Below are 27,481 nucleotides of genomic sequence, written 5' to 3' on the forward strand. Positions count from 1 at the left end.
ACTACCAACCACAAAAAACCTAAATAACTAAACTCTATTGGGAGGAGGCAGGGAAACGAATATAAAAGGAAGGCAATGACAAATACATTAATTGCCAAACTGAGATAATCTCCCCTCACATCATAAATTCAGCTTCTTGATTGCATGGTCCATAAGAACAGAATAACTAAACTACTTGAATATTTTAGAATAAAACACTTGAGTTTGCAGTCAGAGGACATGATCACATTACCTCATTTAGACACCTCATGCAGGTGTCAAGACCAGAAAAATCTTGGTAATCTTGTGACAAGAATTACAAAATATAAGTAAGCATAGCATATCTAGATACCTGTATGAAGAAAGAAAAAGCTCTGTCGCACCTGGAGGCAGATTTTGCCAGCCGTTGCTCCGAATAACTATGCGTGCAGATAAGTGAAAGTAAGATACTGTCAGACTAAGATCTGTGCATCAGGCTAGACTGAGATCCACAGATCTTCTGAAAATGTTGCAATATCCTGTCATGCTTTTGAACTTCTTTTTTTTTTTTCCAAAATAGCACATTAGATATATTTCGTTTCTGGAGAGCAGGACATGGCATTCAACTACACCCCATCCAGAGAAAGCCCCTCTGCTGCAGCACTTCTCTGTAAACCTACCTTCCAAATGACCTAGAACATTCCAACATGCAGAGCAATTTCCTACTCATTTTATTTCTTAATTTAGGTTTTCCTTTTCCAGATCAGTTAGATTCCTTGGAGCAAAAGCCAGTAATGCTCTAAGGATAAACAGAGAAAAGAGTATCAGAGTCTTGGCCATAAATCTGTGTCAGTACATTAACATGAGCCCCAGTGTTGCAAGTCCTGCAGCAGGCAGAGTGCTAAGCCATGGTCCCAGTGTGGGAACAAGCATGTTCAGAAGACAGGGCAGATTTTGTTGTTTTGTTTGGGGTCTTTTCTGTTTGGTTTGGGGTTTTTTTTCAATATCTACACTGTTGAAATAAAGAAAACTGGAAACAGAATGACAGTTCAGTAATTTAAAGATGGAAGTGCTCAGACATCAAACCGCATCCTAGAATTATGCAGAGGTCAGCCGTACAATGCTGGTACATCTCTACTACTTTTTTGGCATATCTTTTGACCATGTTATTCTGCACTTTTGCTGGTTACATATTTCTGAATAGTCTTCAGCTATCACTGAAATACAGTCATGCACCTTTACATGCGTTTTCACAATGAATAAAACCACATCCTTCGAGATGTTTAAAGAGCTGAGAATATATATCCTGAGGATGACTTTACTGGCATAGACCCATGTTTCTTTTGAAAACCAGTAAGAGATGTGGCAGGGTGCAGGGATCATTCACGTATTCTGCTGGGGCTGTTCTCTGAGCACAGAAGAACAGTTCTGAACTTGGAAATCTGGTCACATCACACTGACTTTTTGAACTAAAAGAATGCTAACTTGGAAAAAGATCAATTACAGAGGCACAGAGGTATGCATATTTTACACCCAAACGTAAGCATCTGCTTTTACAATGTTAGCCCACACTTTGCAACTGAAGATTTTAAGAAACGTTTTTGTACATAAGTAATCATTTAACAAGGCCTCAGAAAATACAGCCCTTATAGATTTAATTAACAGGTTAATGATGTGGATAGCATGCATGCTTTCAAAAGCAAAGATTTTCACATTAAGCTTGTTTCTGTCTCACAGAAGTAGCTTTCTTGTAGAGTATCTGTGCTAATGTAATTACACATCTGGTACTTCTGTTGCTTTCAATTGCAGAGATATTTATAAACAGTGGTCCTAATTTACACAAGAGTACCTAGTTGTTCCATTGTTTTATACTACAAATAAAGATATTTGTACAAAAATTAAACTGTGAAGAGTTCTCTTTTGTAGACCTGAATGGTTCTACTGAATATATAAAATAATCATTTAGCCTGCAAAATAAATCTAACACCCTATTGTCATAATTGCTTAGGAAACCTGCATAAACCAAGTGTGCCTCAAGTTCAGCTTGATATAAAGAGGTCAAGTACAAATTTTTAGACAATTTTAAATTAAACATCAGCATGGCAATCATCTTTGTTCCACTGTGTCACCAACATGGCAAAACTAATGTTTTAAACTATCATTTATTAGAGATGTTCATTCATCATCCTTACTGAAACGGAAATGATCAAAAACCAGACCACAATAATGGCAATCCCACATTATCTCTACCAGTATTGTCAAGAAAATGCAGTAGCTATTAATTTAAATATGCTTCAAAGAATGATCACAACTTCAAACACAATTCAACAAGATAAAAAGCCTGCCACAAGGTGCTTTCATTTCAATTTAGGTCACATATGAGTTCACCATGATAGCACCTGAAATTCCCAACTTACTAACTATTGACAGAAGATGCTCCTGCCCTAAGTGTTTAATCAAAGGAGTGGTTGAGTCCCAAGTCCTGTTGGAGCATTACTGAAAGGAGACACTATCAAAGTAACCTTTCAACATCTGTGTGCTCAAGCTCAGAAATGTCTGCACGAGAGAAAAGATAAGCCAAGAAATATACCCCTTTCTGCTTCCTATTTTAAAGGCACATCTGATTAAGAAAAATCATGAAATATTTAATAAAAGGAAAAAAATACACATGTGAATGTGAATAACTTTACTGTCAAATACATATACACACACATACGTATATATAATATATGCTATGAGATATTTATATCTAAATTATCCCATTTTGCTCACATTTTTTATTCAACCAGTATTTTTATGTGCAGTCTGTACCCAGTGCAACAGAAGTTTATGTAAAATGTCATGATTGCCCCATCATGGGTTCTGAAACACTGGAGACAGCTCCTAATCCTTCTCAGAGGAAACACTTCCAGTGTTTTGGAGGTCATGATGAAGTCTGTGGATAATTTTGAAGATTAGATTATGACAGGCAATGGACAAAACACTGAAATCTGCTCATTTAATTACTCCAAACCCCTGACAGTAATCCAGAAAGACAGAATGAGGAGTGATCTGGGGGGACAGGGCAATAAAAACACTTAGCTAATACTCCCGAAAAACAGATTTCAAAGGGCTTTTAGTTTTGCTGCTTTTGTGAGAGTAAGCTGTTTCCATATAAACTAGCTCATTAGCATGTCCCAGCTGGTTCATTAACCAGTACATAGAGATTCCATATCACTGTAAGAAAACAATAAGCTGCTACAGAAAGCTCTGTTGAGAAACAGAGTGGGCTACCTGGCCTCTCCCGGAAGGAAATCTACCTCTCAGTCTAGTCCTCAGGTAGGTTTAAAGAATAACAAAGTTCATAGCAAAGCTGGCATATCCATCCACAAACTACAGCATTAATAAATCTGTCTACATCCTCAACGGATGGACAATACTCAGATGTGGATAAATCAGACTGATAGTTCTGTAAAATAAGAAAAATCAGGTCTTCCACTAAGGATTTATGATTCCCATAATAAACATTATTCCGAATATTCTGAAGTAAATTAAGCCAATTTGATTTGAGATCCTTTTAACAGTAAGCCATATATTTTAGTACAAATAAAAATGACTGATTGAATGGAAAAAAAATCAATAAAGAAAAGGGAGCTAACAAAATGTAAACCATAATTATTACATGTTAAAATCACTTATAGTCTGTCCTAGCTGAAAGTTTAGAAATTCAAGATATTACTCATCTTTGAAAAATTACTCAATAAAGAAAGATTTTTAGCTTACATCAAATCTTGATGCTACTGCAGATATAGAAGGAGTGGGTTCTAGAAAGTATAAACAGAGCACATGTATATAGTTAATATTGTGCATACTCTTCAGGTGTTTTTAAAACAAAAAAAAAATCTAGATTTTTTTCAAGAATATTTACTGTTCTCAGGACATGCTCTTTAAAAAAATTCTTAAACTAAAACTGTATGCTAAATTTAAACTGTTTCTACTTTACTCCCTTAAGAATAAAGGACAGGAAAATTTCTCCTGGACCTCTGAGCTTAATCTAAGAAGGTAATGTATGCAGATTTACCATAGATTCTTCTACTTAAAAGTCTCAAACAGCTGAATCAGTTAGACCAGTTAGGTTTACTGTCCTATCACTCTTCCCAAACCATTCCGCTGCACTACCTTCACATTCTCCCAAGTATTCTAATTTAAACCAATAAAACAATCTTGACAGGCAAACTAAGCAATGAAATACATTTTCCTACATTAATTTTTAACACACGCAAACACACATTATTAACAATTACTCAGCCAACATTTCCATTTATATAAATTTGTCTGGTTACAATAGTTGCTGCCCAAAGAATTTTCCCTGATTAGGATGGATATGCGATCACAAACCATATCCATGTGATAGCCTTTTTTATTACCACATGCAATCGGTTTCCACCAGACTAAGAAAGCATGAGCTTCCCACTATGCACTTAGCCTTGCATCAAACTCTGTAATAAAGCAAGAGAACAAAATACTGTATGTACTCAAGATAAGCTTCTCCAATAGCATCACCTTCAGGACTTTTTTCTGGATTACATTTCCCTGTATCTTCTTTGCCCTTCAGGACAGCTTCCCACAATATCCTAATTCCCTGAACAAGTTAAAGTTTGTGCTGCCAAGATCAAGGAATAAGCTTTAATCCCCTAACTTCCTTCCTCACTTCTCTCAGGATCTTAAACTCCATCATCATGTGGACCAACTCCGCTCCTTGTGGCCAAGGATACTGATTTGCCTGCTCCTGATCAGTTCCTCTATATCAGTGAGTCACTCATCACTCACTAAAGTGATGACCACTTTAGTTGGCCTGTCCAGCACTTGCAATACGAGGATGTAGAGTAGAAGCAGGGAATAACACATAACAAGGTGCAGACTGGCACTGGAAACCCCACCACTATTGCTAACTCACTAGTTATCAGTTAGAGAAATGTACGTCTGTGGCCAGACAAAACTGGTTAGTGCAGTGAAACACAACATGGTGAGATGGACTGATAAAGAAAGATAAAGATGTAAAACTGTTAAGAAATTAATGTGATCTCATGTCGATCCCATAGTGAGGAAGAAGAAACCATCAAAATGAACATTACATTCCACTTGTCAAAAGACTCCAGATGCTGAAAACCCACCACTGCTAGGATGAAACCACCAACCTTAGGACACAGAGGAGGAAGGCAGAAGTAACATTGGGAAAGGTGTATAAGCTGAGAATCGTGTGTATAACTTTAACTGCACTACTCCTTTTTCTTTTTCTGTAACAATTAGATATGGACAAATAATGATGAGACTTTTAGGATTTCAATTATACTAACGATAATTAGCTGTATTTATCTCTAAGGCGTGCTTCCTCCTCACCCAAGAACAAGGAGAGAAAAATTTACCTTAAGAAACACATAGTTTGACTTCCATGAGAGATGGACTCTCTCATTCCATTCAGAGCTGTAGATTTCATTCCTGCAACTGCAGTCCCAAGACCTATCAATACTGCAATTAAACAAGATGGAGAATGATATTCTCCCAAACGAGACCAAGCAGAGCACTCTGTCAGAACACTGGTAAAAAGAGAAGTGCCTGCTGCAATACATGGTATTCAGATAGCTTAGTCCCAGGAATACATCAGCTTCAGACATTTGTGTAAGTAGAAATAAAGATGTTTTGCATCAGTCCTCTTACAAAAGATTCTTCACATCTATTAAGAGCTGCAATGCCTTGGAAAAACAATTTCACTACAGCTCCCTGACTGCAAAGTTCAGAATCTCAGGTATCACAACCTTCATCTTTTCAAATAATTAACTTAATTTCACATGCAATAACTAAAGAACACTGTGCATGAAAAAGATACTTATGATTTCTTTTAAATACCAGCTACACAAAGCATTTTATAAACTATTCCTTAGATTAAGGCTGGACTAAAACCTTTTTTTGAGTTTCAGATGTGAATAAACCCATCCACAACAAGTCTGTAGGGTGTCTTTTACATTTACAATTTCTAGGCAAACAGATCTTCCCAATCAAAACTTCAGCAAGGCTCAGAAATACCCTTTTATGGCCACCTTAAAAACACTCCTTAATCATGCGATTACAATGAAACTGCTTATATAAACTACATTAAAATATTAATTCAGCATCAAGTATATACATAAATATGCACACAGCAGTAATAGCATATGTCATCTGACCCACAAGGATTACAGCATTCAACAGCTGGACTGTTAGAATGTGTCACTAGGTGCCAATCACACTGATAAAAGATAGGGGGTTTTACTGATCACAATGCATATCCTTTGTCCCAGGGAGGAAGAACAGCTGCTACTTCCTGTAAAATCCTTCACATGTCCTCTCTTCTGGGAATTCAAGCTCCAGATAAATTAAGTGTTTGGGCAGGCATGAGAATTCATTAACTTCTTCAGTCTGCTTTTATGTATGCATTTGCTAGCTCAAGGAGCTATTGTTAGAACAATGTTGTTACAATATTGTTACAAAATAACCGAATATTTTTCCCTAGTACCTCCATGTTTTCCACTCGGGGGTTATGCTTCTCAGGACCTTCAGTTGTTTGACAGAAGTACCCATGGCATCTTCCAAATCTGAAGCCAGAGGGACAAATTCTGGTCTCTGTTACGCCAGCATCAATTCAAAGTGAGCAGACTGAGTCCACATTCCTACTCTGTTCCTCATTTATCTCTGTCCTACATTCTGGATGTCCAGCCGATTGCTAAGTTTCATTGATGAACCTCAGTTCACCAACAAACATTTTAAGCGCTGTCTTTGAATTTCCAAATGGATCTCAGACTGTTAAGTAATTTAAGATGTCTCAGGAAAGAACTCAGTATTGACTTGGACTCACTTCCAGCTGATGCCTAATCCATATTACAATAATAATGTAAATTATCACTAAGGAGTGGTTAGCCATTGTGGTTAGATCGCATGGCAGGCAGGCAATCTCAACCAATAAGTAAACTGTGAGGGGAAATGGTAAATGTGCTGATTATGTAAATGTAACTGTTTGAAGTCAAAGATGCAGGCCTGTATTTCACTGATAACATGACTAACGCAGAAAGAAGATCTGTGTAAGCAATTAAATTTAACTTTTTAATCAATAAAAAGGAAACTGGGACCTAAATCCACTTTATAGGATTTACAAATCAAAGTCTTCCTGCAACTCGAAGACAGCTATGATACCCATTTCACTAGAGGGGAACTTATCATAAGACAAAAACATCACACTCTATCCTGATACCACACACAAGAGTCATCTATCACTAGATTAGATAATTTGGTGGTCATGATGTTCCTGTTTCGTTATGGTTGCCATCCTTTGTAAATAACGCTATTCTCACAACAGTTTTGATGGCAGCATCTCACATGAGTTTGATGTAGGAGCCTGCCTGTCCTTAACACTGGATTTGCTTTTTCTACGTCCAGTATTTCCCTAAGGATGCCAGAAATAGGAAGTCTATTGCGCCTTTAAACTTGCACTTCATTTCAAAAATTTCAGCATTGACAGAACTTGGGTTGGTACTCAGGTGTTATGAATTCATCCACTCTGCTCTAGGAGGAGGCAACCCAAGCTATAAAACACAGTGGCCCATCACCAAGTTGGAAAGCCATTTTGATTTCGCTACCATCTACCAAATTCACTGCCCACTTAATTTTTCTTTCTCTCCTTACTGATTCATTTCCCTGTGTTGCCACTCAAACATAGCAAAATCTGCCACGAAATATCAATGCCTCCTCTTAAAAAAAATTCATCAGTTTCCACAGACACAGCTGATGCCAAATTTCTTCCAATGCCCTTACAATTGCATGTGAACTGCTGTCCTGTACCTTACCTTACAAGAACTGCAGCCATATCAATTTATCTGTTTTGTAAAGTACTGTATAGTTACAGTCGTATTACAACAAATACCCTTATTCATGATATTTCCACATCTGAAAAGCAAATAAGAATATATATATATATGTAGCAGATAGAATACATATATAAACACATAGTCAGAGGTACTTACTGATGCAAGATTAACTGAAAAACAAATTTTGTACATACAGTTGAGGCTGCAATGGTCAGGCTTATTCTAAAAAGCACAAAAATGACTACCATCTGCGATGCCTTTGATAGTTCACTAATTAATGATCAAGAATGCATTTGCTCCAGCATAATTTTATGCTTTTATATGGATATCTTATTTGATTATAATTATCACAGTCTGTAGAAGTTTATTAGGGCCAATCATTTCTTAATACAATTAAAATCCCAAGGGAACAATATGAAGTAATTTTTATTGGCGAAAATGATGAGAACTTACAACCAAAGTTCTTGTACTGCAAAGTATACTACCAAAAGTACTTGTCTACTGCAGTTATTCCAATATATAAAATTAAAACAAACTGCATGAATTTTTCAATACATTTATGTGAGTACCTGATTTAAAACAACCAGTAGGTGTTAGAAGTTGCAGAATGAGCTCTTCTTTAAACTCCTCTAGTATTCTTCTCTTTGGGATTATGCAGCCTTTTTCTCCTCCTGGATGAAATAGCTCTCAAAATATCTCTCTGGGCTATTGCCTCTGCTTCTCAACCCTGTTAATACAACACTTCTAATTCTTTCTCTTTCACAACACTGTGACACTTCCTATTAAAATGAGTCTAAAAACCGTTTCTCCACAACACAAATAATTATTTGTTCTTTCACCCAAAGGTATTAACATGAACATTGGAGGGTAAAAACAGTAAGAATTCTTTATGAATGCTTTCTGTGTACGTACACCTTATCCTGTTCTTTTATACATTTTTAGAATACCTCTATCTCGGAGCTGGTAAAACAAATTATTCTCTTTCCCATTCTGTCATTCTCTCTCTATTGTCATCCTAAAGGTGCTCCTTTTCTTTCTCTGCCCAGACAAGAGCCTTTTAGGTTTTAGCATGCTCTTTACCCCAAGACCTGCTTAAAAAAAGTAATACATAGCACACCAATGGGTGCCAGAATGTGATTTATTTCCCTTTCACAGTTTCCCCTGAGAACGCAAGTAATCACTCCAAGAACATCTCATCACCGCCACTGTTTTAGTCCCATTTGCTCTCCCTTAAGAGTGCCTTTTGATTAAACACCTTGCATTTAACAAAGATAACTTTACAGTGTTCTAAAAATGTTGAATTTTGAGAAATAAATCTCCAGCAAGTCAATCTACATCAGATGGCTGTTTACACAGCTCTTTTCAGACAACAGAGACCAAGTTCCACTATCACTTACACCGTTTTCTCATCTATTTGCGCATTTTGTAGTTACACTGAATAAGCCCCAGTATCTGGTATGTCGTAAAACACCTGGAGAGAAACTAACTTAAAAAAAAACCCTAGTTCTAAAAAAGATACCTTACATTTTCTTAACTCAGACCTAAAAAAAAATGTCTGTAGAGGAAAAAAAGGCAAAAAGGAAAACATTAGCTGGCATTAGCTGAAGCAAACAGCCTCTTTCTCCAGACATCTACACCAAGCTTAAAAAGCAATTACATCTGTTGGGATGTTTACACCAGAGAAGAATTTACACCAGGGGTTCAGGACAACAGGTATGGGCAGCAGGCGCTTGGAGCCAGGACACCTTCACTGCAATCAGCTGCCAAATGGGAACCAAGGAGGAGAATCACCAAAGGCAAAGTGGAACAAGATTGCCTTCAGTATAAATCAGCTTCTTCTGATTGTTCATATGAACTGATTGTTCCATAAGAACAGTAAACTGTGACTGGCAGTGAACTATTTTCCTAAGTATTCTTAATAGCACAGAATATATGCAGTTGTTCTTCAGAGTGTCAATATTCCACTGCAATAGCTTTTCTCCTGAGGCTTAGAGAAATCCTTCCTCCTTTAATCCTGTTTTCCAGTGACAACTTCAGAACTGAAATGGCAACAATTTCCCATTCCCCCTGCTAATTCACAAATTGCCAAATTTGGGGTTTTTTCCCTGCCATTCAGCAGCACTCAGTATTCTCCCAGAATATGAGTTTGAACTGTTCAGCCTGGTGGCTCTTTGAGGGATAACAGGGATGGGCAGAGAAGGATAGCAAACCGCGTCAACTTGCATGCTTGCTGATTTTTATTTCTCTTCTTTAAAAAGAATATTAAAGCCATTTTACATCAAGGCCACTTAGCTCAAGGTAGTGATGCTTAAGCTCTCTAGCCCTGCCAGACACCCAAGACTGGGTACCTTAGTTTTACAGAATAGTAGTTTACTGTGGTTTGCAATATACAGAATAGTTATTAATTTAAAATACTTCTGCTTGTCTGAAAAAAGAAAAAGGAATACTGAAGCAAAAACTTCCACTAATAACTCAGCACTGCTTAAGTTTGTCAATTTACTTGCCACAGCTAAGAAGTCCAACAAACCTGTGCATTGGCAACAGCACCGGGAGAAACCACTGTTGAGTTGTTAGTTACAGCACTTTCCAATGATGAACTGCAACAAATTATAATTTTATTTCATGATTAACCATTTCAGCACTAATAAATTAGCAAAATATATAGACGCATGTGAAAAGATCTAAGAAGAGGGTACACACTCACTTCAGACCTCATGCATGAGGCAATTTTCTACAGCAGACATTTTAATGGCACATAAGGGGTTTTATTGTTTTGGGGTTCTTCTAGATGACTGGCACCAGCTCCAAACCAGAATACTATTTCATACGAAAATGGAATAGTATACAGCTGGAGTTAATGCCTGTGAAAGTCAATGAAATGCTTAGATATATTTGTATTTTTAAGATAAAAAAAGAAAGCTCTATGCCAGCAGTATGACTCCATGCCAATTAAACATTAACCTCAGGTTTTTCTCCTTCTGGTCTGATACTCAATTCCAAAAATTGTAAGTTCAAAGGGAAGAGTTTTTTCAAACCCACATTTGGGCATATAACACGTTCCCTATGAAATGGAAATCACTTGATCACCTTGTATTAGTGGCTAGTATGGAAACCAAAATGAGCTAGTGTTTTCAAAAGGCAAAATGTTATGTTTAGATGTCCCACATTTGCATCCTACAATTTCACAGTACTTATTTTACTTATTTTCTGCAAACTGGCTTACGTGAGAATGCACATATGTGTGGAGGAGGAATCACACATAACTAATTTTTATTGGCTAGGTATCATGACCCAAAGACAGGCTTGTAAGAGATAGTTGTGATATTTCTGCAAGAGCAAAACAGTGATGATGAGGTGGGTATTCCACATGCATTAAGTTTCGCCATCAGCAAACTAGGAGCATCCAGATTATGCCACCTTATGTGGACCTTCTCCCCAGAGAAGCTCCTCTTTCAGTGATACGGATACAGGTGAGGTTAAAGCTGGCCTTTCTGTATATCCCTGAATTTCCCCCACTGTTTCAGTAGGAATCTGTACCTTTAAGTCAGTCCTGATTTAGGGCAGAATTTTAAAAAATATTTTGTAGGCATTAAGCATGTAAATCCTTTCTTTTAGGGAGGCATATCCCATTAATTACCTGAAATGGTTTTAAGCCTTTAGCTATTCCTGAGAAGTAGATGATGAAATGGTCCATTGAACCACAAAATACTGAAAACTGGGAAGGTTCATGGGGATAGACTGGAAAAGATTTAATTCAGTACAAGATGGTAAATCAGGTTAAAACAGAAAAGCATGCATGTCTTCCACTGTGAATACTTTTCTCAGCAGAAACCCAACTACCAGATCACCTTGAATTTGGGTTTCAAACAGGATTTTCACCATCTGCAATCTCTCCACTATCCATCCACACCAAATATTAAGCTTCTAATTAAATAGCAGAGATTTCATCCAGTGTCTTGCCTTAGCAGCACTATTCTTAGTCTCTGCCCATCAAAAAAAAGTACACTGAAATTGAAGTGTTTCTAAATGGCATTGTCCAAATCTTGCAAGAAATATTATGCCAACAGAAATCAACTGGGTGCACCAGTATAGCACTATCTTCGACTCACCATCTTAAATTGATTCTTAACTTTATATGCATAATCTTTTAAAGCCTGTGTTCAATACTTTAGCACACCCTATTATGTGTTTGTAAGACATACACAGCAACTCATAACTCACTCCTTGCTCTGCACCATGAAGTACACTTCAGTACAGAGTAACAAATATCTCATTTTAACTGAAGACTGAGAGAAGAAGGTCCTGTATGGCCATGGCTACAGCTAACTGTCTGAAACTGAAGACCTCACTGCTTGCCTCAAAATAACTTCAGCCATCCACACCTTTTTTCTGTATTCACTTCCTTTAGCTGAAAAAAAGTACATAACATGCTTTTCAGCCTGAATACATTTCCCCTTTCCCAGTACCAACACTGTGTATACTCCTGGTTTCCTCCAAGCAAATGACTGCTACAAACTCAATAGCACTGCATAAAGTTTCTCACTGGCTTTGGTGGAAGTCAGCATGTGCCAAGGCCCTCTTCTCTCCCACTTCAGTGAAGAGAGGTATGAGGGCTTCTCCTTTTCATACCAAGGGAACAAATTTCTAAGGGACAAGAATTTGCTCTTTACTAGGGGGGATGGAATTCCTAAAAAAAATAAACTCAGACTCTATTTGCAACATACACCAGCCATCTAACCTGAGACAGTTCCTTGACAGTATTTATGGCAAAGTAATGGTTGTGTTGCTGAACCAAACTTACACTTATAATTAATCAAGAGATGAGACAATATCAAGTGACTACCTTATTTTGATTGCGGTTTAACTTTTTCTGAACAGTATATAGTATGAAATTACTCCATCCCCAAATATAGGTGCTTTTTCAGTCCATTCTCCTCCAATTCCACTCAATTCTAAATTCTCTTGCAGTTACAGCTGTCATAAAAGGAAACAGGAACTTTCTTTTTTAATTGGTTCTCTCAACCTAGAAGCAATTTTCAAAGTGTGGAGACTTTTGTAAGACAGCATTTTTATGTATTATATTTTCATCATTTAAGGAGGTCTTGAATGTTGTGAGGGTCATTATTACATGATGAAGAGTATTAGGCAAAGCTTTTTATCTTGGTTGCTATTAAATGCCCTTTTATTGCTGTATCAATCAACTAAATGATTTCCAAAGTCTGGTGTAAAATAGTATGTTGGTAAAATGGGCAAAGCTGATGGTAGGTAAAACTGCTATATCTTTACATCTTTGGATTTGATGGCTTACATTGCTGGAGAGGTATTTTCTAAATCTTTCATTCTTTTAGTGGCTGGAAGACAAAATGAAAATGAGGAAGAGATTGTCTGGTGTTAATATGACTCCTCTAATATTCTGAGAACCAAACTGCTACAGTGCAAAAACAGGACCCATAAAAACACTAATAAAGAACTTTTGTATGTTTTACCTGTAGATACAGGGAAGCAAGAGAGACCAGAATAACCTAGGAACTAGCCAGCAGATTGAAGGAGGTGATCTTGCCCCTCTACTCTGCTCTCCTGAGACCTCACTTGGAGCACTGTGTACAGTTCTGGTGTCCACAACATAAAAAGGACATGGAACTGTTGGAACAAGTCCAGAGAAGGGCCACGAGGATGATCAGGGGACTGGAGCACCTCCCATATGAAGACAGGCTGAGGAAGTTGGGGCTGTTCAGCCTGGAGAAGAGAAGGCTGCGTGGAGACCTTATAGCAGCCTTCCAGCATCTGAAGGGGGCCTATAGGGATGCTGGGGAGGGACTCTTCATTAGGGACTGTAGTGATAGGACAAGGGGTAATGGGTTAAAACTTAAACAGGGGAAGTTTAGGTTAGATATAACCTAAGATATAAGGAAGAAGTTCTTTACTGTGAGTGTGGGAAGGCACTGGAATGGGTTGCCCAGGGAAGCTGTGAATGCTCCATCCCTGGCAGTGTTCAAGACCAGGCTGGATGGAGTCTTGGGTGACATCATTTAGTGCAAGGTGTCCCTGCCCATGGCAGGGGGGTTGGAACTTGATGATCTCAGGGTCCTTTCTAACCCTAACTATTCCATGACTCTATGATCTACGAAAACTATGATGATGCTGATGGGATGGAACCAAAAAGAAAATGGAACAAAGATTCTCCATGCAGTTTTTGTAAATTAGGCGGGGAAAAAAAAAGTGGATTTTGAGTTAACGTCAGTCTTCAAATTCAACAAATGCAGTTACACCTTTTTTGCGTTAATTCCATGGCCCAGCATTGCTTCCCTTTAAGCAGTTAAGCACTTCTGTCACCGACTTCCACCTGAAGCACTCGGTTTCTTTTATTATACATGGTTGCTTTCTTTCCCAAGAACTGAGCATTCAGCAAAAAATAACCAAATGCCATGTGTTAACACCCTCTGTGAAACATTAGTGCTGGGGGGGGGGAAGTCAGGTGTATTTCTTTAACAAACTCCATTATGCAAACCACTGAATTCATAAATGCACAAGCAAAGCAGCAATTTGAAATAGATTGGTCACCGTTTATACAAGTTTGCTACAGACAGAAAGTCAGTATAAGTATTTTGCTACATCCCACTTTGAGCAAAACTTTTATAAAGCAAGTAATTTTCTCTATATATACTGCTCCAGTCTTTTTTATTAAAAAAAAAATAAAGAAAAAAAAAGAAGACATTTTATTTTGCAATGTCAGAGAACTTCAATTCTCTAAAGAAATGCCCTGCATATATTAAAAATACACACTTCTGTTCGAAGCTTCCTTTTCCATGAAGGGAAGAATCTCCAGGACCTTCCATACTCTGCCCCTTGTGTTCAGATATATGAGATTACGTATCTGCCACCATACTTGTATGAGCACAGGCAAGAGCTTGTAGTATCTTAAACCAGTTGCTACAGCATGATTAACAATAATAATCTTCTGTTGTTGCAGGACTGCCCGGGTCCTACCACCAGTACTCCACAGGCAACTACTCACCCCATGGCAGCAACATGTAGACCTGGTGATGTCTGTGAAGGGTGCACCATCAGTCCCATGCCTGGAACAAGGTCTTAACTGGGAGACAAGTGCATCTCAGAATGGGGGACTAGCCTTAGGACACCTACATTATGGAGCTGGATCTCTCCAAAAACAGTTTCCTTGATCTAAAGCTCTGAGTAAGGTGATTAGGAGCCCTGAAGCATGCAAAGCCCAGCTGTTCCTCACAGTGCAGAAAAAGCCCTCTTTAGACTATTTTACAAGCTATTACTTTTTATCTCTTTCCCTCATACGTGTCACAGACTACATGTTGCTTTTCATTAAGTCCTTTTTACTAAGCCTATCACCACTTTTATCAGTAAATTTTACTGTACTTAAAAGTTTCCTGTACTTCACTGTACAGCTTTTTTTTTATTTGATTTTCTCTTCAACTAGATAGGTTGTCAAAAAAAATTCAGACAGGGAACCTGCTTTATATATGAATTAACAAATAGCAGTAGCTTTGGAACATCATAGGTAGAACAGTAAAATATGAGACTCAAAGATCCACAGTAATTTTACTCCTCCTAAGGGCAATTCATGCTTTTCAGGCAATGGTTCAACAGACAGTTCACACATCTCTGAAGTATGGAGGACTAAATTCCTGCCTTTATTTCCTGGGTTTAAATGCCATGGGAATAGAGACAAAAATAATAGAATGTGCTTTCATTACAAAATTCTTGCAAAATTACTGAACTACAGGTTATATCAAAAGAAACTGTATCCCACCAGGCAGCATCCTGCTGTAGCCATTTCCATCATTTTCTCACATTCATGATAAAACAATTTTACAAGAGCTTGTAACACAATAATATTTGTATTAAACACCTCACTACTACACAGACGAACACACTCTCCTGAAAGTCAAAAACTCAAGGCCAATTTTTACTATCCATTAACTCCAAATTATTCCACCAGCTGAAAGAATGTAGCATGAGTAGATTCAGATTTACTGGGAGATTCAGTAGTATTAAAGACGTTAAAAAACCACGAGCAATTATTTCCACATCAGTATCACTTGGAAGGTATCAGTTAAGTTTCACAGACTGCTTTGTGAGGCAAGTATGACAGTACAGTAAGATGGGTGATTTTATTAAGCTCCTACATGGAGAGAGGCTCCTCTCCCACAGCACATGCAAAACAGGGGAGAGATGAACATCTCCACCCAGCCACGTGACCACAAGCACCTGAGACCAGAGAGATGTGCTGGTGTCAGAGGTGGGTAGATACACAAAGGTAATCTCTCCCTCATTCCTCTCAACTAAAAATAAAAACATTAAATAAATAAATAAAAAAAGAAAAAAGAAAACTAAATACCCTCCTGAAACACGCAGCACTGCAGCGGTGACACGCAGACCCCAAAACACCCTGGCACCCACCCCCAGCAAGGCAGATGGGGTGATGTTCTCCCACAGTAAGAAAAAAGGCCCACACAATATGCATGAGAAAACTATTTTTTCACTGTAATATAGGAACATTTAACACTAATGGCAGTAAATCAGTAAATGTTATTTAAATGGCCAAGCTCTAACAACTTTCATCCCCTAAAAACGTACTTCAAAGCCATATTTGCATAAATTAACGAGGGCAAGGGTATGATGATGCATCAGTGAACCTGCACTGGGATGAGTAAACATGGTAAAAGAATCTAAATTTGAAAATACTTCCCATAACACTGTTAGAATTACATGGGAATTAGGACTGTGGGAGGTTTCTTAACACATCTTGTCGAATTTTTGGCTCAGGTTAACATACAGCTGTGGCCTTGGTAAAACTAATTCATATACCATAGACTTTAGTTTCAAGTGGGGATGAGTCTCTAAAGTTTCAGCCTAATAATTCATTTTCAATTTTTGTATACTGCATGTATACTATCAAAATTTTAGCACTTTAGCCATTGGGAAACTGAAAACATGATTAATTTCAAGTTATAAAAGGAACAACAGGAGGCAGATTACAGCCTGCACCTCGGATCTCCCCTTAGAAACCATTTCATTTACAGATAGGGCTATCGAGACCTGCTGGAGTGAAATGCTGAAAGACTGGATTTTGCAGCCTGCCTTCTACTCACACAGCTGCATGAAACAAGCAGTGAGCATCTTTGAAAAATGCATTTGTGAGACTGGGCTGTTACAAAACTAGGATTTTAATAAAAAAAATTTAAAGTCACTGCATCTTAAGCACAAATTTTGTTTGGTTTACGGAATAAAGGTAGCACAAATATTCTGAAATACATAACTACACAGCTTTCAATTCCTAGGTACTGAAATGCTTTGGGTCATAAAAGGCACTTTTGGAAAATGCTAGTAAAGGCTTCCCCAGGACAGCAGTTATAGCACACCGGGCAACCCGCTTTGCCTGACAAGGGGACACTTCGAGCAAAAAACTGCTAACAGATGGCAATGTTTTACTTTATAAGACTGATTCCAATAATAGAGAATGCAAATTTTGTCTCTTCATTTCTGCTGATGCAAATCCATCAGAAACCCTGATATACAAAAGAAGTCCACTTCTTGTAATAATTGAAGTGACTGCTCAAAAATCTGACACAGAGACAACAAGTGTTATCTAGGCTTCATCAAACCTCAATCAGATTTGCTCAAAGAATTAGCAATACTTATACTCACACTGCTACTCTCCTATAAACAAACACATACGAGATTCAGGAAAAGAGAAAGTTTATATTACACCAATGTATATTATTCTCCATGAAGATTATATGAACTGCTCTAAAGGTATATAACATGTGGAGTTAACCAGCCCACATGTGTGAGCATAGTATCATACTGGGTTTTTTTAATATGTGTTTTAAATGGTAACTACATTTATGCGTGTATTCTATGACATGGGATACAGAAATAAAAAAAATCTTAGTTACAGTAGTGCTACACATCAGTCAAAATTTACTAACTAGTATTTTCTGACAATTCAGTCAGTTTCAATTATTTATTGTTCAGTGTCAAACAGATGCTTTTCACTTTTTTCTAAGATCGTATTTTTCCTGTCTTGTCAATAGGATGTCATATTTGCTATTCAATTTACATAATGTGTAGGCTCTCCTGAATCATCAGAATAAGCTGAAGTAGTAGGGAATTGACTTACATGAATATCAATGACTCCTGTTTTTCATTCTGGGTGACATCCTTATGGAAGCCAAAGTATGCCCAACTCCAAAAAGGAGTAGGAGAGAAAGGTAAAAGGACAGAACATTGCAATAGGAGAAACATCTGGCAATCTGCAAAACAGCAAGGAAATTATACTACAAGAGGGGATTTTCCTTGGAACACACGCGTATGTACGTGCCCACCAGTGCTGTATCAAGCAAGAGGGTTTCCTGAAGACAATTTAATTTGGACCACAGCACATCTCTGCTGATCAGCAAAGGAATGATATCCCAGGTCTAAACTGCTGTAAAGAAGAACAGACTAACAACACAGCCATAGCAACAGAAAATAAAACTAGTTTAAAAACCAGCTTGCCAAAGGATTTGGTATGCAATAGCTGAAACAGGTGATTTGGCCCAAAAAGGCGCCCCTTCAATCATCACTAACACCCAGCTATAGTTATGCTGGTGATCACCATAGTAAAAGCCAAGGAAGTAAAAGTTACTTTTTCAATAACTTCTCTGAATGATATACCAAACCACATCATTCTTGCCCAAAATCTGTTATATGAAATATATGTGGGCACAGAAATGACAAGTTAAATCATTCTGGTAGAAAATATATACATATATAGATAATGTTTCTTCCAAATTTATCAGGAAATAATTTCTTTATATAATGGTTAAAAAAAAAAATGCAGTTATCCATGCTTAAGTGTAAAACAATACTAGACATAAACATATCTTCACTGGCAATGAGAGTGTGTTCCACTTTTCTGCACAACACATTACTGACAATACCCAGAGAAAACCTTTATAATGTTCTGTTTCTTGTTTCATGAATTTTTACGGCTAATGTGTTCTCAGTCAAGAATAATGTAGTGATTAGAACAGAGCTCAGTAAGAATATCTGGCAATGTAATACCTACAGAATTTAATGAATTTCTCTCAGACTAGAAGAAAATTATTGATCACCAATTTTTTTTCAAGCTTTCGATCAATTTTTACATCATTTAGCATAAAGTTTCTAGAACTAATTCATGAGAAGGTACAGATAACAAGCTTTGAAGGTAACAACATATTGATTTGTGCGACTTTCTATGCTAATTTTAGGATTTGATCACAGCTAATTTAATTTGACTACTGCTTTTTTACTTTTAGATAGCTATAAAAAAAATTGAAGATGAAGATTCCCTTTGACAATAACTTCAGAAGACTTCATCAGAAAATAAAATTAGAAAACTTGTGGGGTTTTGTACTCAGTTGTTCACAGACACTTAATACATGAAGACACACACACCAGCTTGTTTAGTGAGAAAAATATTACCTGGGAAAATCTGACAAGAAAGGAAGCAAGAAAGTCTCTGTAGCTACCTTTTGATTAAGAGTCTCCACTTACAGTATAATTTGAAAAAACTCATCAGTAAAAAATGCAAGTTATTTTAGTAGTATTTAACATTATCTCATGTCAAATCATTTCGTGTGTTAAGCATCTTGTGCCAAATTAATGCAATTTCTACACTTATAAATAGGCTGAAACATGATTTTACGCATTTGATCTTTCACATGCCTTTGCACTACTGTATTTCCTGCAACACTGCAGTACTGGACAAGCCTCTTGAACAGAGATTTCTAAAAGCACAATTCCTGATCTAAGGTAATAAGTGTTTGGCAGCAAAATTAAATAAAATCTAGAAACCATCTGTTTTAGAAACTTTCATGATTAATTTTTGGAAGTTGTTCTAAAAATGAGGTTATTTTTGGCATAGCATTTATTTATAAGACGTATCACTAGCAATCTTGCACTTTTCATACCGGGTTTATAACTACATTTTCCAGTTATCCATCTGGGCCCTTTTCAATTCAGTGGTTTAATTAAAACTCAATGGTATTATCAATCTGTTGCATTTTTCATTTTGATGGTTATTACATTTATAGTACAGCAGGAGTACAAATTAGAGTAAGAAGATAAATTTCATCTTAAAATTTCATTTCTGTATCTTTAGTAACTTTCATTGTCATAATATTTTCTAGCTCATTCATGTTTATGAAACAGTTTTAATGATCTATCTTTTATTATTACAATAAGGAGAAACAGAAAAAATATCTTTCAATAGCTTTACACATCCCACAGGGTATCTTTCATTATTCATTCCGTAAGTCTGGTCAACAGATGGGCATTACACAGCAAGGATGGGAAAAGGTCCATAGCAGAGTTGATATTAAGATTTTTCTTTTCACCTCTTAAACATGTAATTTGGCAATAAATAGCCAAGTACATATCAGAGACAGAACCAGAGAGATGTAGGAAAAAAATAACCAATTCCCCAAAGAAGAGTATGGTGAAATGAAAATGGCAAAGTTGCAAGTTGCAACTAGTGTCAATTAATATTGAGGAAGAGCACAGGGCATGTCTTCAAACTGCCTCAACAGTCCTGCAGGACTCCAGCTTTAGGCTGCAGCATCCAAATGAGTGAAATTTCAGGTCACCATTTTGGCTTAGGTCTTTACTAGTGGGGATTATTTCTATAAAATAATAATAAAATGTAGCATTATAATAAATAATAACTTTATTTTTTAGTGGCATATAACAACAAAACCAGCACACACTCGATTTGCTTACAATTGGAAAGTTAATCAGAGCAAGCTTTATACGGTCAAAAGGAAGAGGGTGAAAAAATAAAAACTACAGCTCTCAAGTAAACTTCCCAGAAAAGTGGAAAAAACAGCCTCAGCTACTCTTTCAACTCTCCTTATCACTACTACAGAAAGAGAGACAGGACCCAGACTACACAGTTGCCCATGTATGCTGCAATCAAAGTTTTCAAAGCTTTGCATGGCTTACAGCACTTCAAGAAACACAAAAGTCAGTCTCACACTGGTGCTGCCTGTTTTTCTAACAATTTCATCTTTTTATAGCAGTAAAATCCCTACAATTCTACTCTTAATCAACAGAAGACATCCCTGTAGATGTCAAAAATTAAAGACCTCTATCAGGTCCCCCAGCCTGAGACTAAGACATTAAGGAGTCTATCGTTACCTTTCCCTAGGCTCTGTACAGCATTCCCAACACACTCACCAATTCCTCGGGAGAGGTGATTTCACTTTTTATTTCCCACCCCCAAGTCGTGCAGCAGAGTTTCTACCATTCCAGAGCTGCTTGCCTGGCTCTGAAAACAGCAGAGCACTTAGAGCAACATTGTTAAAGACTTATTAAACCAAGTTTTAGAGCTGGTTTTGCTGCTTTTGATTGCTACCCGAGCTAAACAAATGGGGGGAAAAAGTCTCTGGTTCATATATTCAGTGCCACTGAATGCTTTGCGTTTTCAGGAAGAAACACTGCAAATACTTCCTATAGAGATAGCAAAACAAGGTTAACTCTGGCAGACATTAATAAAAGTACAGGGAAAACCTTATTTTTATTAAATGGCAAGCAGATATGTTAGCAAAAATGTTATTTTTTTCTCAAAATCAGAAAAAATATTTGCTATATATTTTATAGCAACTATTATTGTAAAGCAAGGAGAACTCTAACATTCAAATATTTAAACTGGAAGAAGCTATATCAATGGAATAAATAGATACACATAACTATAATGGGGAAGCGTCAACACAAATTTGATAAAAAGCACCACACTTCAAAAACAGTCTTTGAAGGAGCTGCAAACCCCACAGATAAGAGTGTAGCTACTGACTACATAAAGCAGGACATTACCAAATTCCCTGACTTAAGATTGCACACAGCAGCAACCTGGGAGCAAATCTTCCTTTAATCAGAGAAGACAAAGCCGTAACTACATGCAATTAGTAACATGCTCCGTAATTAGTAACATTTCAAAAAGAGATCTTGGAGTCATTTGAAGAGCGGTCTGAAAACACAGAACATTCAGTTCTGATGAGAGAGACACCAGGATATCAGGAAATACCAGAGCCTAAAGCATCCCTGGGCAGGGGATGGTATGTGGGATACTGCACTCCCATTTGGAAGACTGCACGTAGTCCTAGTCCCCATTTCAGAAAAGGATAATAAAATCAGGAAAAGTCCAGAGAAGGGTAACAAGTATTACTAAGGCTTTCTTTCAAAAAGGGATGACAGAAGTACAAATTGTTTCACATAGTAACTTAGATTCATGGCAGAAAGTCCATCGGGGCTATTAAGGTTATTATCGCTGAAGTGCAGGCACCATCTTCAGCTCAGGGCTTCCTAAAGCTTCAAACTGTCAGAAGTGGAAGAAGACGCAAGAAAGTGTCTATATTTGCGCTTTTAGTACACAGTTTTCCCAGGCAGCTAACACAGCCAGTGCTGGGGACAAGGACAGCCTTAGTGGGACTACAGGACTGCTCTCTGCTGCTACTACTCTCTTGGTCTTATTCATAGAAAGGGGAAATCAAGGTTTGCACAAGGTCAGTAAGAAACATAAATTTATTCTCACACACATCATCTTCTGGCCTTACACCAACAAAGAAGCTACCACGAAGCATTTATTTGATTAATGTTTTCCAGCAATCAACCTGTCCATTGGGACATCATTTATTAGAAGCTGTGTCTGGATTTGTGGTGCTCTACTTTTTTCCTACAAACTTCTCACAGAGTCAGTGGGAAACTCCTGCTGACTCAAACCCTGGATCAGAGCCACTGTTTCCACTAAAAGAAGTGGTTCTACACCTCAAAAGAGGAGTAATTATTTGCCTGCTTGGTCAAATAAGATTACAGCTTGGGTGCTGATCTTGGTTACTGATGAAGAGCAAACAACACAGTAAACCCTGATAGGCATCAGGAAAAAAAATCATGAAGTGCAAAAAACAGTCTGTATAATAACAAAAAATGTCATCTATAATGGCTTTATGTCTGAGGATTGATATCTGGCTTTTCCTTTTACTGTCAGCAGAGGGTTCCTTTGGCTAAATAATTATAACACCACTATTTAAAAAAAAAAAAAAAAGTTAGGTAACACTGTTTTAAAAAAAAAACATATGCAAATACTAATTTTGCAGCTGATCAGTTTTGACACACCTGGCTATCAAAATGTTAAGCCTGCTATGAAAAGCCTATAGTTAGCTCAAAGAAGCCTATGTAGTTGACATTCCCAGTAACGATTTTGAAAGTACCTAAGCATTACTTACCATACCCATCACCTTCTGCCAACACCCACAAAAGACACATCTTACTCCACACACACAAGTGTCACTCACTCCAGCCAAGTCACATACATTTCACTTGGAAAAAATGCTAAAAAAAAAAAAAAAAAAAAAATTTATATAAAACTTACACATAACTACTGCTGGGCCTTAAGAGTGGGAGAACTAACTAGTTATCTTTCTGAACGAGATATATGGAGGCACAAAAAGGGCCCAGCACTCAACTTGCATTAACTTTTGATATGAGTCAGACACCCAATTATCCTTTGTGCTACTGAAAAAAATCCACCCTCTCTAATTCTTGCATTTCCATAAGAATTGACATCTATTGAAACATCATTAGGTATGCAGTCAAAACAACATAACATTTCAAATAATTACTGTTAGTCATAGTTAATTGTCTGCAAGCTATTTCTTTAAAAATTCAATAATTGCAGTCAATATTTCAGATATCTCTTCCATGTATTTTCGGTTTGCAAGTTTTCTGAAAAAGCATCAGCTATTGGTATTTGCATCAGAAAGAATAAAATGAAACGACAAGATAGCAGTAACCTATTCTTTGAGTAGTGCTGACTTAACCACAAAATTATAAATAAGTACCTACCAATTCAAAACATATTTACTATACTACTTAAAAGGGGGATGTCTTCACTCTTGAGACAGTTTTGAGCCCAGATCAAATAGAAGAAAATTTTTACCAGAGATGTAAATGATCACCACAAAATACTTAAGGAAAAAGCTAGAAAGACACACAAGCTTGTGAAAAAAGATCACAGAAATACAAAAAAATACAAAATATAAAATGGTAAATAATAATAAAAATTAATATAGATTAGCCTCTAGAATTTATTAAAAAATATAAAGAAAAGTGTAAGAATGCTAAGAATAATACAAGGTCTCAAGAATATTATGAGCTCAAGGAATCATGCCAACAATATGATTAACTGCCACATGGGTTCTACTGAAATCTTCATTAGACAACCTCATCCCCATCCCTCTCGGACATTGAGTGACACACTCCTTGACCTGAATTGAATGTTTTAGCTTTACTGTGCACCTGAAGGATACCCGTGTGGCCAGCACATGTACAGACAAAAAAGTACTTCTCACAAGTACCTGGTCTGATGCCCATCTCCAGACCAGCACAAACACACATTTCTACCCTCACTTCTGTTGTGGTCATTTTTCGCACAGTCTTGTCAATGCACAATGTGCAGCATCGGCTAAATACTCTTAGAATTTAGGTACCACGCTTCCCACCATCAATGACTTCAAACACAGAAGCATGCTGCGCTTGCATGTGAAGGTAAAAGGAAAAGAAGAAAAAAATAAAAGGTAAATTAGCAACAGATCCAAAACCTGCAAAGAATATGTATAATATGCCAGCAATATAAACTGATACCCATACTTTGGCTTCAAACAGAATGAGAGACCGGAGATGTGGCCTGTCAGATTATGCCAACTGAACCAAACAAAATACAAAAAAATGTATCTGTGTGATCCATCACTCTGAAATTGCTGTAGACAAACTATTTACCCAGAGGAAACCAGCTATGGACTTGAATTAATATTTCTTCATTTTTTAAATGAAGATACCATATCCTCTCTAAAGGCGAGGTATAATAAAGGAAAAACTGCAAGTGTTTTCTCATCTATTCTTGTGTCCTTTTTCTAAAGGGAAAGGCCACTTAGCAAATAACAGAAATGGATGGAGCCACAAAGTGAATGGAGATAAGTGGGGAGATGCACAGCCATGCCTGTATCATGCTGCTTGGTAAACTAAATTTTGAGTAAGAAAGTCTGTTCCTCAAGGTAATCCCATGGCTAAGGTTTAATATCATCTCCAGAAAAAGCAGTTCCACAAATGATGAGGATGACCATCAGCCAGATCAAACAGCAACCAGGGAACTACTCAGACACTTTTGAAACAAAGACGGAAGTCATCTTGAAAAGAATTTTAAAAAATAAAAGAAAATAAAAAATGTATGCATTTCTTCTTTCTTAGAGCAAAGAGGGGAAAGTAGTTGGAAGAGAGCAGCGGTGATCTCACCCCAGGGCGGCAGATATGACAGGCAGATGGGTGCACACAGGCGCAGCACCCACATGTCCTGCACAGCTCAGGGTGGAGGTATAGCTTCATGTGTAAGTGGTGAGGATGCTTTTGGGGAGGAGGAGGATGATTAGAAACTTCTGGAGATTAGATCTAGAAAGATGTTTATAAATTTATACTAAGCATCTTGTACTGTAGCTCATCTGAATGTAGTCTACTGACTGCTGACTAATTATGTTCCATTAATAAATCAAGGAAGAGCTTTGATCCTGATATGATTTATATTAGATTATTGGAGCAAATTCTCACTGCAGCAAGCAGGTGCCATAGATTTCCCTGTCTGGCTTTATGAAAAACTGAGAAACTTAATACAGTCCACATTTTACTCTCAAACATCACTAATTTAGCCACTTGAAGGAAATTACTGATGGGTTCAAGAACTGCCCTGGGAGAAAAGAATCTCCCATGATTTTAGAGGGAGTAAAACACCTTTACTTGATAAAAATAAATCCAAGTTGACTTTAAGTAACCTTGAACACTCTAAAATTACATAAAAGGCCACTATGTTTTGGGGCAGCTAATGAGTTTTAATTGAAAGTTTATTACTTCTTCAGTTAAAAATACATTAGAATGACAGAGACCTGAAAAAACTATTTAACTACAGATACACTGTACTAGCTCAGACTGTTAATTCAACTGTTTTTCTCCCAGAGTAGACAGGCACTCACAACAGCACAGAAGACAATCAGCAGGCCACAAAGCAGGAGGACACTTGCTACCACAGCAGCAGTTAGCATCTCACAATCTGTTCTATTAGATTTTATTTTTCTGCTGCAAATTCTGTTTTTATGCAATTTCTCTAGGCCTGGGTAAACTACATACCACGCACCAGTGTTTAACTGTTTGCAGACTGTTCCTCATAAACAGCATTTCTTGCCAAAACTATGAACTTAGAGTAAATGGAAAAAAAAAAAAAACAATCTAAGGAAAGAAGGGTGACAATTACATTCCTTTTTATTGATGACCCTGAACACAGTAACATGCTGACAAACATCCTTCGTCCCACACTGTCATAGCCCTCAGCACAGCATGTCCTACACGACCACTAACCTTCATTTTGCTGTTTTTCCTCTTTTCCCGACTGATGCAAAGCTTCAGAGGGACAAGGGGAGATCCAGGTGAGAGCAGGCAGGAAACAAGGCTTGGGTTAACAGTACAGGGGCAAAAGAGAGAAAAGAGATCACAGCTCTTAGATACCCTCACTCTTCGTTTCTTTAGAAGTACCAAAAAACTAGATGGTTTCATTAAAATTAGGAAAACTTGGGATGGCCAATTATATTATTATCACTTAGCAATATCCTTCAAGAGAGCCACTAAAGGCTTTTAAGACTGAACTCTTTCTGGAAACAAGATTCGCAAAGTAGTCTGTATGCTTGAGATGGTGGAGCCCAACCTGAATGGTGAGAAGTCAGCTGGCTAAAGATATTCCCTGGAGGGTAAATGTATTTATTCCTTTTATGGCCTTCCTGCTGTATGTTAAATATATGAGCTTTTTATGCCCCATTGTATTTTCAGCATTTGGCTCAGAAAACCACAGTTATGGCATAAAATGAAAAAAATCACATAAAGTCAAAAAGCATAAAAAGAGATTTAACTGCCTCCTTTTAATTTCTCTTCCCCCCTAGATAAAGCTGCTGAACAGCTCAGCTACTCTTTGGTGAGGCAGGGGGAAAGCACACCTCCTACAACTACTGCACAGGTCCTGTGCTGTCACCACACCCCAATCCAAACACATCGCAAACCCAGCGCTCAGAGACGGGGGTGGTGTCTGCTCCCTGCCCACCCCACCAATAACTCCACAGGCAACAGAGAAATAGGGCTTTTCCAGAGCCTTGATACTGCCTGTGCTGCTGCTGTCCATAAATGCCTATGTGAGTTCAGCACCAAAACCCCATCAGCTCTGTCTAATCTATCTTCAATAGGTGCAAAATGCTGAACCCTAACAGACAACAGTATGGTAGTCAAAATTATTCCACTTTCAAGCTACCATACACACACACAAAAAAAAAATCTTTGACGAGGCCAGACAGGTTTGCCAAACAAAATCTCTGTCTAAAAATTTCCAAATTACAAAAATAGCCCTACTTTATTTAGCCTTGGTTGTTCTCCTTCTCTCCAAAAGCTGAGAACTATAAATCTGTCCAGAACACAGCCCATTAACACAGTCTCTAACAACCTATACACCAATGGTACCAGACAGCTGTCACCAATGCACCTATATATATATATATTTGTATATT

At 37.4% G+C, this 27,481-nt stretch overlaps 1 protein-coding gene across 2 annotated transcripts in view; it reads right to left on the minus strand.

Annotated features, from left to right (window-relative positions):
* The window catches only part of THSD7B (thrombospondin type 1 domain containing 7B), a 284,858-nt gene that overhangs the window by 237,871 nt on the left and 19,506 nt on the right, over positions 1–27,481 (minus strand). The gene's annotated exons all lie outside the window — the stretch shown is intronic.

Source organism: Pezoporus wallicus, unplaced genomic scaffold (assembly GCF_028554395.1).
Source record: "Pezoporus wallicus isolate ANWC-B61680 ecotype Strahan unplaced genomic scaffold, APGP_CSIRO_Pwel_v1 contig_865, whole genome shotgun sequence".
Taxonomy (NCBI): Eukaryota; Metazoa; Chordata; class Aves; order Psittaciformes; family Psittacidae; genus Pezoporus; species Pezoporus wallicus.